Source organism: Oncorhynchus clarkii, chromosome 11 (assembly GCF_045791955.1).
Source record: "Oncorhynchus clarkii lewisi isolate Uvic-CL-2024 chromosome 11, UVic_Ocla_1.0, whole genome shotgun sequence".
In the NCBI taxonomy this organism is placed as follows: domain Eukaryota; kingdom Metazoa; phylum Chordata; class Actinopteri; order Salmoniformes; family Salmonidae; genus Oncorhynchus; species Oncorhynchus clarkii.
The window spans coordinates 14,631,334-14,647,904 of NC_092157.1; positions in this window are offsets into that span (position 1 = coordinate 14,631,334).

Here is a 16,571-nt window from a genome sequence, read left to right on the forward strand (position 1 = left end):
CCATAGCCGATGTGAGTAAGAACTTTAAACAGGTCAACATACACAAGGCTGCGGCGCCAGACAGATTACCAGGACGTGTGCTCCGGGCATGTGCTGACCAACTGGCAGGTGTCTTCACTGACGTTTTCAACATGTCCCTGATTGAGTCTGTAATATCAACATGTTTCAAGCAGACCACCATAGTCCCTGTGCCCAAGAACACAAAGGCAACCTGCCTAAATGACTACAGACCTGTAGTACTGACGTCCATAGCCATGAAGTGCTTTGAAAGATTGGTAATGGCTCACATCAACACCATTATCCCAAATATCCTAGACCCACTCCAATTGTCATACCGCCCAAATAGATCCACAGATGATGCAATCTCTAATGCAATCCACACTGCCCTTTCCCACCTGGACAAAAGGAACACTTACGTGAGAATGCTATTCATTGACTACAGCTCAGTGTTCAACACCATAGTACGCTCAAAGCTCATCACTAAGCTAAGGATCATGGGGCTAAACACCTCCCTCTGCAACTGGATCCTGGACTTCCTGACGGGCCGCCCCCAGGTGTTGAGGGTATGTAACAGCACATCTGCCACGCTGATCCTCAACACTGGAGCTCCCCAGGGGTGCGTACTCAGTCCCCTCCTCTACTCTCTGTTCACCCACGACTGCATGGCCAGGCACGACTCCAACACCGTCAGTAAGTTTGCAGACGACACAACAGTGTAGGCCTGATCACCGACAACGACAAGACAGCCTATAGGGAGGAGGTCAGAGACCTGGCCGGGTGGTGCCAGAAAAACAACCTATCCCTCAACGTAACCAAGACTAAGGAGATGATTGTGGGCTACAGGAAAAGGAGGACCGAGCACGCACCCATTCTCATCAACGGCAGGTTGAGAGATTCAAGTTCCTTGGTGTCCACATCAGCAACAAACTAGAATGGTCCAAACACACCAAGACAGTCTTGAAGAGGGCACTACAAAGCCTATTCCCCCTCAGGAAACTAAAAACATTTGGCATGAGTCCTGAGATCCTCAAAAGGTTCTACAGTTGCAACATCGAGAGCATCCTGATTGATTGCATCACTGCCTGGTACGGCAATTGCCCGGCCTCTGACCACAATGAAAATACAAAGGGTAGTGCGTAAGGCCCAGTACATCACTGGGGCTAAGCTGCCTGCCATCCAGGACCTCGACACCAGGCGGTGTCAGAGGAAGGCCCTAAAAATGGTAAAAGACCCCAGCTAACCCAGTCATAGACTGTTCTCTCTACTACCGCATGGCAAGCGGTACCGGAGTGCCAAGTCAAGGACAAAAAGGCTTCTCGACAGTTTTTACCCCCAAGCCATAAGACAGGTAATCAAATGGCTCACACAGGGTGCTCTAATTACCACAGGGTGCTCCACAGGGTGCTCTGTAATTAACACAGGGTGCTCTGTAATTACCACAGGGTGCTCTGGGTGCTCTGTAATTAACACAGGGTTCTCCATAATCACCACAGGGTGCTCTGTAATTATCACATGGTGCTCCACAGTGTGCTCTGTAATCACCACAGGGTGCTCTGTAATTACCACATGATGCTCCACAGGGTGCTCTGTAATCACCACAGGGTGCTCTGTAATCACCACAGGGTGCTCTGTAATCACCACAGGGTGCTCTGTAATTACCACATGGTGCTCCACAGGGTGCTCTGTAATCACCACAGGGTGCTCTGTAATCACCACAGGGTGCTCTGTAATTACCACATGGTGCTCCACAGGGTGCTCTGTAATCACCACAGGGTGCTCTGTAATCACCACAGGGTGCTCTGTAATTACCACATGGTGCACCACAGGGTGCTCTGTAATTACCACATGGTGCTCCATAAGGTGCTCTGTAATCACCAGAGGGTGCTCTGTAATTACCACAGGGTGTTCTGTAACACTATTCTAGTTATGAACCTGTCTCTATATACTCTGTCACGAGACCATTCTTCCTGGCTCTTGAGATGGTTCTAATAAATAAATAAAGACTACAAATAGAAAATTCACCACCAGTTGACGTAAACCAGCATCATTGAATACGAACTCATGTGCAAATATAAAGTGGTATGGTGTGTGCATGCTTTGTCAAAGCCTGATTTCTACAGCAGTATAGAGTAGCATATATGTACTGTATGAGCATCATTGTTGAGGATCAGGGATGTGAGCACGGGCTTATACTACCATTTAAGGTCAGACTGCCATGTGTTGCCTATGGTGCCTTTCTCAGTCTCTCACCTAAACATCTTGTGAGTGGTGACACCTTGCAGGAGCCTCCAGCCATCATGATATATGACTCACAGCAGAAACATGGAATTCAGATAGGGAGAATCTAAAGAGCATGCCCAAATTAGCCGGCTGCTTTACACTTTATACAAGGGCGCAACTTTCACTGGGGACGGGGGGGGACTTGACCCCCCCCCCCCACCCCCCCCCACATTCTGAAATTGCATTTTTGTCCCCCCAAAGTTTATCAATGCAAAGTGATACAAAAAGCGGCTTCAGTGTGCTTTAGGACCATGCAGACGCCTCAGAGTGGACGGGCAGGCTATTTTGCGGTTGCAGTCGGCTGGATTTAGGACCGCACGGATACCACAGAGCGGACGGACAGTCTGTGTGAAGGAAAAGCTATTATTATAGGACCAGCACGATGCTGCTGTCTTCATCTGCGGTCTTTGTGTGTTGCGCTTTTTCTCCAGGTTGTAAAAGCAAGCAGAGCAGAAACTGGCTACTTTTTATTTGACTGATTTAGCTGGCAAGGTAACAGCTGTTTGACTTAACGGGAAAAAAGGTATTTATTCCCAGTGCTGAGCTAGTAGTGTAACTGACAACGTTAGCTAATGTTTTATCCCCTCTCAACTGAAGTTCTGTCTGAAGAGAATTAACTAGCTAGCTATCTAGTAGCTACCACAGCCAGTTCAGCTCTAGCCTCTAGCTATCTGTCAGGTAGTAGCATCAAACAGCTGTTGTGTGTATGGAAATGTTTTGTAGCTTTTTTGTCCCGTTTTAACAAGTAAATTAACTTGGCAAGTTTTCACCAGTTGATGTACCATTTGGATTTTTTTTTGTTCCAGTCATTGGCAGCAGAGAACTGGAAGGAAAGGCGGCCAAAGGAATGTTCCATCTTTAATTGATGGGTAGGCTTCAGTCTGGGATATGGGAATAATGGTCATATCAGTTATTGAACCATTGATTTTATTCTTGAATAGTATAATGTATAAATGTACAGCAAGGTCATTCTTTGTCATGCCTCATCTGAGCAGGATCAGATGGTGACGGGGTCTCAGCAGGGTCAGGCAACCAGGGAAGACCAGTCTGTGACGAAGCTGAGATGCAGCAAACACTGGACCAACCAGAAGCTTCAAAGATTGAAACAATTTTACGACAGTCTAACAAACCTCAAGTTGATTTTCAAACTGTATCAAGGGTTAATAGAGGCTTAACGATGTATGTGAAGAAGACATGGGAGACACTATCTGTGATGATGATGATGAATAGATACAGACATGTTTGAATACCCAGTCATGTTCATATAATCTCAGACATAAATTACTGCAGTTTAAGACTATCCAATCAATTGGTCGAAAGAAAGACTACTCTTGGTTGACCAACATTTATTTTAGTTGGGGACAACCCTAGTAGAAATGCAGGAAATTAGCTTTACTGTAGATGCCCAGGTTATGCCCCCCACTTCTAAAACAAAAGTTGTGCCCATGATTTATATTACAGCTGACCCACTATCACCTGGAGAGAAAGAGAGCGATGGAGACAGTAAGAGAGAAAGAGAGAGTGAGAGAGAAAGAGAGAGATGGAGACAAAGAGAGAGAGTGAGAGAGAGAGAGATGGAGAGAGAATGAGAGAGATGTGGAGACAGAAAGAGAGAATGAGAGAGATGTGGAGACAGAAAGAGAGAATGAGAGAGATGTGGAGACAGAAAGAGAGAGTGAGAGAGAAAGAGATGTGGAGAGAGAGAGAGATGGAGACAGAAAGAGAGTGAGAGAGAAAGAGAGAGTTGGAGACAAAGAGAGAGTGTGAGAGAGAGAGATGGAGACAGAAAGAGAGAATGAGAGAGATGTGGAGACAGAAAGAGAGAGTGAGAGAGCAAGAGATGTGGAGAGAGAGAGATGGAGACAGAAAGAGAGTGAGAGAGAAAGAGTGAGATGGAGACAAAGAGAGAGAGTGAGAGAGAGATGGAGACAGAAAGAGAGAATGAGAGAGATGTGGAGACAGAAAGAGAGAGTGAGAGAGAGAGATGGAGACAGAAAGAGAGAGTGAGAGAGAAAGAGTGGAAGTGAGTTAGGGAGGGGGGAGGAGAGAAAGAAAAGTCCTTCAGGAGTTGAGAGAAAGAGAGAGAGACAGGCAGCGGATGGTAACGCAGGTGAAACCATTTCATCATCGCCGGCTCGACTAAATGGAAGTGACCAGCTGTTGACAGAGTGACAGAAAAGCAGGTTGTGTGTAAGTGAAGCGTATATATAGTTACCGTATGGATTGCATAAATTACTGTGAACCATTTGGCTCGGAGACCTAATAGACATGAGAAGTAGAACTGCCCATTAGAGAAGGTGAAGCAGGCCATTAGACAGAAGTCCTGGAGGACTAGTGATTGGCTAGGGAATCCAGTCTACACAGTTGGTTTCCCAGGTCTAAATTAGATAGCAATTAAGAGAAAATAAGGAAAACCAGCGGACACTGTGGTCCTCCACAAGTTGACTTTCTCCAAAGCTATAAGGACGACAGTCCGTGATGGAGGAAGCATCCTGGTGGATTATGGGTAAAAGGACAGTGAAGACACATACTACAAGCTAAACTCTCCTATTCCCTCTCAATGCAAGGTCAACATATACTGAGTGTACAAAACATTAAGAACACTTTCCTAATATTGAGTTTACATCAGAACAGCCTGAATTTGTTGGGATATGGACTCTACAAGGTGTTGAAAGCATTCCACAGGGATGCTGGCCCATGTTGACTCCAATGCTTCCCACAGTGGTGTGAAGTTGGTTGGATGGCCTTTGGGTGATGGACCATTCTTAATACACATGGGAAACTGTTGAGCGTGAAAAACCTAGCATTTTTTGTCTTGCCCATTCACCCTCTGAATAGCACACATACACAATCCATGTCTCAATTGTTGCAAGGCTTAAAAATCCTTCTTTAACCTACAGTATTTCCTCCCCTTCAACTACACTGATTGAATTGGATTTAACAAGTGACATCAATAAGGGATCATAGCTTTCACCTGGTCAGTCTATGTCATGGAAAGGGCAGGTGTCCTTAATCTTTATATACTCACTGTATAGAAAAGCTCCCAATCCATTGCAGTGGTCTTCACTCCACGTCCGTAAATAGAAGTAAACAGTACAGTAGGGTCACTCTCTGAATCGACTCTTTAGATGGCTCTCAAGAGAGTTACTACAAAAAAGTGAAATCACTTCAGTGGCTTGGGACTGCTTGGCAGACTGATTTAGTGGCACTGGCTAAGTATAGATTTAGCAGCACTCTTACCAATAAACAGTAGAATACCTGACACTATGAGTCTAAAATGTGTCTTTGACTTGAGTCAATTACCAGATTGTTTTGGAAGGGAGCAAACGCCAGTCATTAGCTCTATGACAGCTGAGGTCAGAGCCTGTACTGATCTAGTGTGACGTGACCAGACACCTTGTTTTTCTCTGGTCAATACCTCATGACTACCTGCTGCTTCCAAACCACTTCCATGCTGGCACGACAGCTCACACCCTGAAAGGGATGAGTGAGAAGACAAACCACCTCCTCCACTGTTGCGCCCTCTCTCTATTTAAGCACATTACACAGATTTCACAGATTCAAGGAACGTTGTGCCAGCTCTTGTAACTTCAAGCTTAATATGTCATAATACAGGAACAAATAAGGACAAAAGGTGAACCTTTGTTTGGTTGATGAACCTTTTTACTGTAACAGAGAGGATTACACCTCTGTCTGCCCCGGTCACAGTGTTGTGTGTCTGTTCTGTTGTCGTTGTGTGTAGGAGGTGCTGGGGGACAAACAGCTGGGGTCTCCCTTAAGTACTGTGGCGGCTGTTAAACACTACAGAAGCTGCTCCGGTTGTGGACAGCATCTCACCAAACCTGGCCCGGTTCCTAGAAACCACACAGCATGGAATGGAGAGTCCTTGAGATAACATTCCAAGTTTGGTGTGAGTGCGTGTAAGGCAGAGAGCGAGTGTGTGTGTGTGTGTGTGTGTGTGTGTGGTGTGTGTGTGCGTGCGTGCGTGTGTTTGTGTATGCGTGTGTGTGTGTGTATGAGTGTCTGTACTGTGGGTTGGCGTGCGCGTGATTGAGTTTGTGTGTGTGCATGCACTTGTGTATGTGTGTGATTGGACTGCAGTATTATCCATTGACTCCATGCTGGGGCTTGGAAGCGGAGAGAGAGTTGGTCACTGGCTGGGATCACAGCAGTTACCAGAGGTCATCCCTCAGCCCGTTACTCTACACTGTGGGAGCTGACTTGGATGACATCATACAGAAGGAACACTCACAGACCTCAGTCAATGCCCCTACAACACACTAAGGTCCACTTGCTCAACCCCACAAGTTCAGTCAAAGTTTGGTTGATGTCAGAACAATCCCTCTCCTAGCTCAGTTTATATGATCCCACTTCTTGTCCTCCTCTTATTTGTTAAAACCATGGCCTGCCAGTCACTGGAAAGACAACCAAACTTGGGAGGGGGGATGTTTTAGCGGGTGGAATAGTGGAGAACAATTGGAGATTTACTTAGTAGCAATGCAAATATCAAGGTACAGCTAGCTACATGGAAACTTTTTAATGGTAAGTTTACAAACATATATTATGATAAATAGAATTTAAACTTGTATCTCATTATGGTAAATGGTAAAATCAGTGAAGCCACTTATAATTGTAATGAATTAGCAGATAATATGAGAAGACGATCAGTATTTACCTGGCTAAAAGAGAAGGAATATAATATATATTGTTTACAGGAAACTCACTAAACATTTTAAATTAAGTTGTGTGGGAAATGGACTGAGCAAAGAAACCCAAAAGGGGTAATGATATGTCCAAACAGATCTGCAAAGTAGACAGATTATTTAAAAAACGTTATTAGACCATAAACAGATTTGGCTCATTAATCTATAATGGGATTGAGATCCGGGCTCTTCACTGGCCATGGCAGAACACTGACATTCCTGTCTTTCAGGAAATCACGTACAGAACGAGAAGTATGGCTGGTGGCATTGTCATGCTTGAGGGTCATGTCAGGATGAGCCTGCAGGAAGGGTATCACATGAGGGAGGAGGATGTCTTCCCTGAAATGCACAGCGTTGAGATTGCCTGCAATGACAATAAGCTCAGTCCGATGATGCTGTGACACGTCGCCCCAGACCATGACGGACCCTCCACCTCCAAATCTATCCCGCTCCAGAGTACAGGCCTCGGTACAGGCCTCGGTCATTCCTTTGATGATAAACGCGAATCCGACCATCACCCCTGGTGAGACAAAACCATGACTTGTCAGTAAAGAGCACTTTTTGCCAGTCCTATGTGGTCGAGGGTTTGTGCCCATAGGCGATGTTGTTGCTGGTGATGTCTGGTGAGGACCTGCCTTACAACAGGCCTACAAGCCTTCAGTCCAGCCTCTCTCAGCCTATTGCGGACAGTCTGAGCACTGATGGAGGGATTGTGTGTTCCTGGTGTAACTCGGGCAGTTGTTGTTGCCATCCTGTACCTGTGCCGCAGGTGTCATGTTCGGATGTACCGATCCTGTGCAGGTGTTGTTACACGTGGTTTGCCACTGCGAGGATGATCAGCTGTTCGTCCTGTCTCTCTGTACCGCTGTCTTAGGCATCTCACAGTACGACATTGCAATTTATTACCCTGGCCACATCTGCAGTCCTCATGCCTCCTTGCAGCATGCCTAAGGCACGTTCATGCAGATGAGCAGGGATCCTGGGCATCTTTCTTTTGGTGTTTTTCAGAGTCAGTAGAAAGGCCCCTTTAGTGTCCTAAGTTTTCATAACTGTGATCTTAATTGCCTACCGTCTGTAAGCTGTTAGTGTCTTAACGACCGTTGTTTATGGTTCATTGAACAAGCATGGGAAACAGTAAACCCTTTGCAATGAAGATCTGTGAAGTTATTTGGATTTTTACGAATTATCTTTGAAAGACAGGGTCCTGAAAAAGGGATATTTCTTTTTTTGCTGAGTTTATATGGAGGCTTAAATATCCTGACCTAGTGAGATATACATGGTGGAGGCTCAATCAAGCTAGCGTCACGCCCTGACCTTAGAGAGCCTTTTAATGTCTCTATTTGGTTTAGTCAGGGTGTGATTTGGGATGGACATTCTAGGTTTTGTTTTCTATGATTGTGTGTTTCTATGTTTTGGCCGGGTATGGTTCTCAATCAGGGACAGCTGTCTATCGTTGTCTCTGATTGGGAACCATACTTAGATAGCCCTTTCCCTCCTTTCTGTGTGGGAAGTTGTCTTTGTTTGTTGGCACTATAGCCTTAAGCTTCACGGTTGTTTTTGTATTGTTTATTGTTTTTGTCGCTGTCATCATCCAAAATAAAAAGGCATATGTACGCTCACAATGCTGCACCTTGGTCCAGTTATTTTGACAGCTGTGACAGCTAGTTGTCTTGACTACTTTCTTATGTCATTCTCGCTGGCACCAAAAGTTTAAAAAGTGTTGATTTGGGACAGAATGCGGTCGGACCATCAAATAATTGGCATATACAGTACATTTCTCTTACAGAATTTCCACATGGGAAAGGATATTGGAAATGTAGTCAAAGCCTGTTGGATGATAGCTTGTTTTTAACTAGGACATAATAATTTATAACTGACATTTTCCAACATAACATAGGTACAGCAGATCCCCTTATTGTATGGGACATTTTTAAATGTGCTTTTAGAGACCATGCAATTCAGTACTCATCTTTAAAACAAAAGCAATTTAGGTCAAAATAGTTCATATTAACAAAGGAAATAGAAGGACTAACCGTAGAGGCACAGAATACGTTTGAGGGGGAGAAAATGGAGGAACTTATTCAAGAAAGATCAAGTGTAATATATTATCAAAATAAATCAAACTAGATGGAATATGGGGAAAAGGCACCTAATTATTTTTTAATCATCAACATAGAAATGCTACCAAAAATAATTTACTGAAACTTGTTACAAATGACAGTCACACATGATTCACCAAATTATATTTTGAAAGAGAAAACAAAGTATTTCAAGCATATGTGTATATTTGTAAACAACAGCTGGTGCGCAAAATCTAAGAGTATGGAAGTCTCAAGGTTTTGCTCAGCTGAGGTAGAGTATCTCATGATAAGCTGTAGACCACACTATTTACCTAGAGAGTTTTAATTTATATTCTTCGTAGCTGTCTATTTACCATTACAAACCGATGCTGGCACTAAGACCGCACACAATGAGCTGTATACAACCATAAGCAAACAGGAAATCGCTGGCAGTTTAATGCAGTGAAGCTTAAATGTGCAACCAGAGGAAAAAAAACTCTCAACCACCTTTACACTACACACAGAGACGCGTAAAAGCTCTCACTCGCCCTCCATTTGGCAAATCTGACCATAATTCTATCCTCCTGCTTACAAGCAAAAGCAAATGCAGGAAGCACCAGTGCATCACTCGGTCAATAAAGAAGTGGTCAGATGAAGCAGATGCTAATCTACAGGACTGTTTTCCTTGCACAGGCTGGAATATGTTATGTGATTCTTCCGATGGCATTGAGGAGTACACCACATCAGTCACTGGCTTCATTAATAAGTCCATCGATAATGTTGTCCCCACAGTGACTGTACGAACATACCCCAACCAGAACCCATGGATTACAGGCAACATCTGCACTGAGCTAAAGGGTAGAGCAGCTGCTTTCAAGGAGCGGGTCTCTAACCCGGAAGCTTATAAGAAATCCCACTATGCCCTCCGACGAACCATCAAACAGGCTAAGTGTCAATACAGGACTAACACTGAATCGTACTACACTGGCTCTAACGCTTGTCGGTTGTGGCAGGGCTTGCAAACTATTATAGACTACAAAGGGAAGCACAGCCGCCAGCTGCCCAGTGACACGAGCCAGACAGGCTAAATTACTTCTATGCTCACTTCGAGACAAGCAAAACTGAAGCATGTATGAGAGCATCAGCTATTCCGGACGTCAGTGTGATCACGCTCTCTGTAGTCGATGTGAGTCAGACCTTTAAACAGGTCACAAGGCCGCAGGGCCAGATGGATTGCCAAGACGTGTACTCCGAGCATGCATGGATTAACTGGAAAGTGTCTTCACTGACATTTTCAACCTGTCCCTGACTGAGTCTGTAATACCAACATGTTTCAAGCAGACAGCCATAGTCCCTGTGCCCAAGAACACTAAGGTAACCTGCCTAAATGACTACCGACCTGTAGCACTCACATCTGTAGCCATGAAGTGCTTTGAATGGCTGGTCATCAACACCATTATCCCAGAAACCCCAGACCCACTCCAATTTGCATACCGCCCCAACAGATCCACAGATGATGCAATCTCTATTGCACTCCACACTGCCCTTTCCCATCTGGACAAAAGGAACAACTATGTGAGAATGCTATTGATTTACTACAGCTCAGTGTTCAACACCATAGTGGCCTCAAAGCTCATCACTAAGCTAAGGACCCTGGGACTAAACACCTCCCTCTGAAACTGGATCCTGGACTTCCTGACGGGCCGCCCCCAGGTGGTAAGGGTAGGTAACAACACATCAGCCACGCTGATCCTCAACACAGGGGCCCCTCAGGGGTGCGTGCTCAGTCCCCTCCTGTACTCCCTGTTCACTCATGACTGCACGGCCAGGCACGACTCCAACACAACAGCCTGATCACCGACAATGAGGAGACATGCCAGGATAACAACCTCTCCCTCAACGTGATCAAGACAAAGGAGATGATTGTGGACAACAGGAAAAGGAGGACCGAGCACGCCCCCATTCTCATCAACAGGGCTGTAGTGGAGCAGGTTGAGAGCTTCAAGTTCCTCTGTGTCCACATCACCAACAAACTATCATGGTCCAAACACTCCAAGACAGTTGTGAAGACGGCATGACAAAGCCTATTCCCCCTCAGGAGACTGAAAAGATTTGGCATGGGTCCTCAGATCCTCAAAAAGTTCTACAGCTGCACCATTGAGAGCATCCTGACTGGTTGAATCACTGCCTGGTATGGCAACTGCTTGGTCTCCAACCGCAAGGTACTACAGAGGGTAGTGCGAACGGCCCAGTACATGACTGGGCCAAGCGTCCTGCCATCCAGGACCGCTATACCAGGCGGTGTCAGAGGAATGCCCTAAAAACCCTAGTCATAGACTGTTCTCCCTCCTACCGCACGGCAAGTGGTACCGGAGCGCCAAGTCTAGATCCAAGAGGCTTCTTCACAGCTTCTACCCCCAAGCCATAGGACTCCTGAACAGCTAATCAAATGGCTACCCACACCCCTCTCTCCCCTCTTTTACGCTGCTGCTTCTCTCTGTTTATTATCTATGCATAGTCACTTTAACTCTACCTACATGTACATATTACCTCAATTACTTGTGCCCCCCGCACATTGACTCTGTACCGGTACCCCCTGTATATAGCCTCGCTATTGTTATTTTTCTGCTTCTCTTTAATTCTTTGTTGTTTTAATTTTTTACTTAACACTTATTTGACTTAAAACTGCATTGTTGGTTAAGGGCTTGTAAGTATGCATTTCACTGTTAGGTCTTCACCTGTTTATTCGGCGCATGTGACAAATACAATTTTATTTGATGTGGAATTAAGATGAGGGGTGGTAGGGTTAGGGGAACATACTAAAGGAAAATATATTTTATGTACGGTGCATTCGGAAAGTATTCAGACCCCTTGACTTTTTCATTTTTTTTAATGTTACAGCCTAATTCTAAAATGGATTACATACATGTTTTTCCTCATCAATCTACACACAATACCACATAATGACAAAGCGAAAACTGGTTTTAAGAAATGTATTCAAAAAACGAAACAGAAATACCCTTTTTACATCAGTATTTAGACCTCCTGTTTCCATTGATCATCCTTGAGATGTTTCTACAACTTGATTGGAGTCCACCTGTGGTAAATGCAATTGATTGGACATTATTTGGAAAGGCACACACCTGTCTATATACAGTGCCTTGCAAAAGTATTCACCCCCTTGGCATTTTTCCTATTTTGTGGCATTACAACCTGTAATTTAAATTGATTTTTTATTTGGATTTCAATGGACATACAATGTAATGGACATACAATGTAATGGACATACAATGTAATGGACATACAATGTAATGGACATACAATGTAATGGACATACAATGTAATGGACATACAATGTAATGGACATACAATGTAATGGACATACAATGTAATGGACATACAATGTAATGGACATACAATGTAATGGACATACAATGTAATGGATGTAATGGACATACAATGTAATGGACATACAATGTAATGGACATACAATGTAATGGACATACAATGTAATGGACATACAATGTAATGGACATACAATGTAATGGACATACAATGTAATGGACATACAATGTAATGGACATACAATGTAATGGACATACAATGTAATGGACATACAATGTAATGGACATACAATGTAATGGACATACAATGTAATGGACATACACAAAATAGTCCAAATTGGTGAAGTGAAATTAAAAAAAAATAACTTGTTTTAAAAAAAAAGAATAATAATAATTTCAACTGAAAAGTGGTGTGTGCATATGTATTCACCCCTATGTTATGAAGCCCCTAAATAAGATCTGGTACAACCAATTACCTTCAGAAGTCACATAATTTGTTAAATAAAGTCCACCTGTGTGCAATCTAAGTGTCACATAATCTGTCACATGATCTCAGTATATATACATACCTGTTCTGAAAGGCCCCAGAGTCTGCAACACCACCAAGCAAGCGGCACCATAAGGACCAAGGAGCTCTCCGAACAGGTCAGGGACAAAGTTGTGGAGAAGTACAGATCAGGATTGGGTTATAAAAAAATATCAGAAACTTTGAACATCCCACGGAGCACCATTAAATCCATTATTTAAAAAATGTAAGAATATGGCACCACAACAAACCTGCCAAGAGAGGGCCGCCCACCAAATCTCACGCACCAGACAAGGAAGGCATTAATCAGAGAGGCAACAAAGAGACCAAAGATAACTCTGAAGGAGCTGCAAAGCTACACAGCGGAGATTAGAGTATCTGTCCATAGGACCACTTTAAGCCGTACACTACACAGAGCTGGGCTTTACAGAAGAGTGGCCAGAAAAAAGCCATTGCATGAGGAAAAAAATAAGCAAACAAAAAGCATGTGGGAGACTCCGCAAGCATATGGAAGATGGTACTCTGCTTAGATGAGACTAAAATTGAGCTTTTTGCCATCAAGGAAAACGCTATGTCTGGTGCAAATCCAACACCTCTCATCACACCGAGAACACCATCCCCACAGTGAAGCATGGTGGTGGCAGCATCATGTTGTGGGTATGTTTTTCATTGGCAGGGACTGGGAAACTGGTCAGAATTGAAGGAATGATGGCGCTAAATACATGGAAATTCTTGAGGAAACCTTTTTCAGTCTTCAAGAGATTTGAGACTGGGACGGAGGTTCACCTTCCAGCCGGATAATGACCCTAAGCATACTGCTGAAGCAACACTCAAGTGGTTTAAGGGGAAACAATTAAATTTCTTGGAATGGCCTAGTCAAAGCCCAGACCTCAATCCAATTGGCAATCTGTGGTATGACTTAAAGATTGCTGTATGCCAGTGGAACCCATCCAACTTTAAGGAGCTAGAGCAGTTTTGCCTTGAAGAATGGGCAAAAATCCTAGTGGCTAGATGTGCCAAGCTTATAGAGACATACCGCAAGAGACTTACAGCTGTAATTGCTGCCAAAGGTGGCTCTACAAAGTATTGACTTTGGGGGGGGGGGGGCAACAGGTTGTAAGGCAACAAAATAGGAAAAATGCAAGATGGTGAATACTTTCGCAAGACACTGTAAGGTCCCATAGTTGACAGTGCATGTCAAAGCAAAACCCAAGCCATGAGGTCGAAGGAATTGAAGGTCCCCAAGAACCCAATGTCCTCCATCATTCTTAAATGAAAGAAGTTAGGGACCACCAGGACTCTTCCTAGAGCTGGCCGCCCAGCCAAACTGAGCAATCGGGGGAGGAAGGCCTTGGTCAGGGAGGTGACTAAGAACCTGATGGTCACTCTGACAGAGCACCAGAGTTCCTCTGTGGAGATGGGAGGACCCTCTAGAAGGACAACCATCTCTGCAGCATTCACCCAATCAGGCCTTTATGGTAGAGTGGCTAGACGGAAGCCACTCCTCTGTAAATGGCACATGACAGCCCACTTTGCCAAAAGGCACCTAAAGGACGCTCAGACCATGAGAAACAAAATTCTCTTTGGCCTAAATACCAAGCGTCACATCTGGTGGAAACCTGGCAACATTCCTACAGTGAAGCATGGTAGTGGCAACATCATTTCGTGGGGATTTTCATTATTTTTTTTTTATATAAACCTGTTTTTGCTTTGTCATTATGGAGTGATGAGGAAGAAAAAAAAGAATTAGAATAAGGCTGTTAGAAAATGTGGGAAATGTCATGGGGTCTGAATACTTTCCGTAGGCACTGTATATGTAACTATGTGCGCTGAGAGTCAGGAAGCAAGTTCAGGGAGTGACTGTTTTAATAAAATTAACTGAACGTAATACAAAACAAGAAACACTAACAGCACACAGACATGAAACTGAAACAATGACGCCTTGGGAAGGAACCAAAGGGAGTGACATATATAGGGAAGGTAATCAGGGAAGTGATGGAGTCCAGGTGAGTCTGATGACACGCAGGTGCGTGTAACCATGGTGACAGGTGTGCGCCATAACAAGCAGCCTGGTGACCTAGACGCCGGAGAGGGAGCACACGTGACAGTATACAGTTGAAGTCGGAAGTTTACATACACCTTAGCCAAATACATTTAAACTCAGTTTTTCACAATTCCTGACATTTAATCCTCATAAAAATTCCCTGTTTTAGGTCACTTTATTTTAATAATGTGAAATGTCAGAATAATAATAGAGAGATGTCAGGGTGTGATGTGGGGTGGGCATTCTATGCTTTGTTTTCTATGTTTCTTTATTTCTATGTTTTGGCCGGGTGTGGTTCTCAATCAGGGACAGCTGTCTATCGTTGTCTCTGATTGGGAATCATACTTAGGTAGCCCTTTTACCCTCCTTTCAGTGTGGGTAGTTGACTTGTGTTAGTGGCACTTAGCCCTGTAAGTGTCACGGTTGGGTATCTTGTTTCTTGTTTTGTTGGCGTCATTCCAGAATAAAGGAAAATGTACGCTCACCACTCTGCACTTTGGTCCACTTCTTTTGACGGCCGTGACAAGAGAATGATTTATTTCAGCTTTTATTTATTTAATCACATCCCCAGTGGGTCAGAAGTTTACATACACTCAATTAGTATTTGATAGCATTGCCTTTAAATTGTTTAACTTGAGTCAAACGTTTTGGGTAGCCTTCCACAAGCTTCCCACAATGAGTTGGGTGAATTTTTGCCCATTCCTCCTGACAGAGCTGGTGTAACTGAGTCAGGTTTGAAGGCCTCCTTGCTCGCACACGCTTTTTCAGTTCTGCCCACAAATCTTCTATAGCATTGAGGTCAGGGCTTTGTGATGGCCACTCCAATACCTTGACTTTGTTGTCCTTAAGCCATTTTGCCACAACTTTGGAAGTTTGCTTGGGGTCAGTGTTCATTTGGAAGACCCATTTGCAACCAAGCTTAACTTCCTGACTGATGTCTTGAGATGTTGCTTCAATATATCCACAATTTTCCTACGTCAACATGCCATCTATTTTGTGAAGTGCACCAGGCCCTCCTGCAGCAAAGCACCCCCACAACATGATTCTGCCACCCCCGTGCTTCACGGTTGGGATGGTGTTCTTCGGCCTGCAAGCATCCCCCTTTTTCCTCCAAACATAATCATGGTCATTATGGTAAAAACAGTTCTATTTTTGTTTCATCAGACCAGAGGAAATTTTCCAAAAAGTACGATATTTGTCCCCATGTGCAGTTGCAAACCGTAGTCTAGCTTTTTTATGGCGGTTTTGGAGCAGTGGCTTCTTCCTTGCTGAGCGGCCTTTCAGGTTATGTCGATATAGGACTCAATTTACTGTGGATTTAGATACTTTTGTACCCGTTTCCTCCATCTTCACAAGGTCCTTTGCGGTTGTTCTGGGATTGATTCGCTCTTTTTGCACAAAAGTACGTTAATCTCAAGGAGACAGAACGCGTCTCCTTCCTGAGCGGTATGACGGCTGCGTGGTCCCATGGTGTTTATACTTGCATACTATTGTTTGTACAGATGAACGGGGTACCTTCAGGCGTTTGGAAATTGCTCCCAAGGATGAACCAGACTTGTAGAGGTCTACAATTGTTTTTCTGAGGTCTTGGCTGATTTCTTTTGATTTTTCCAT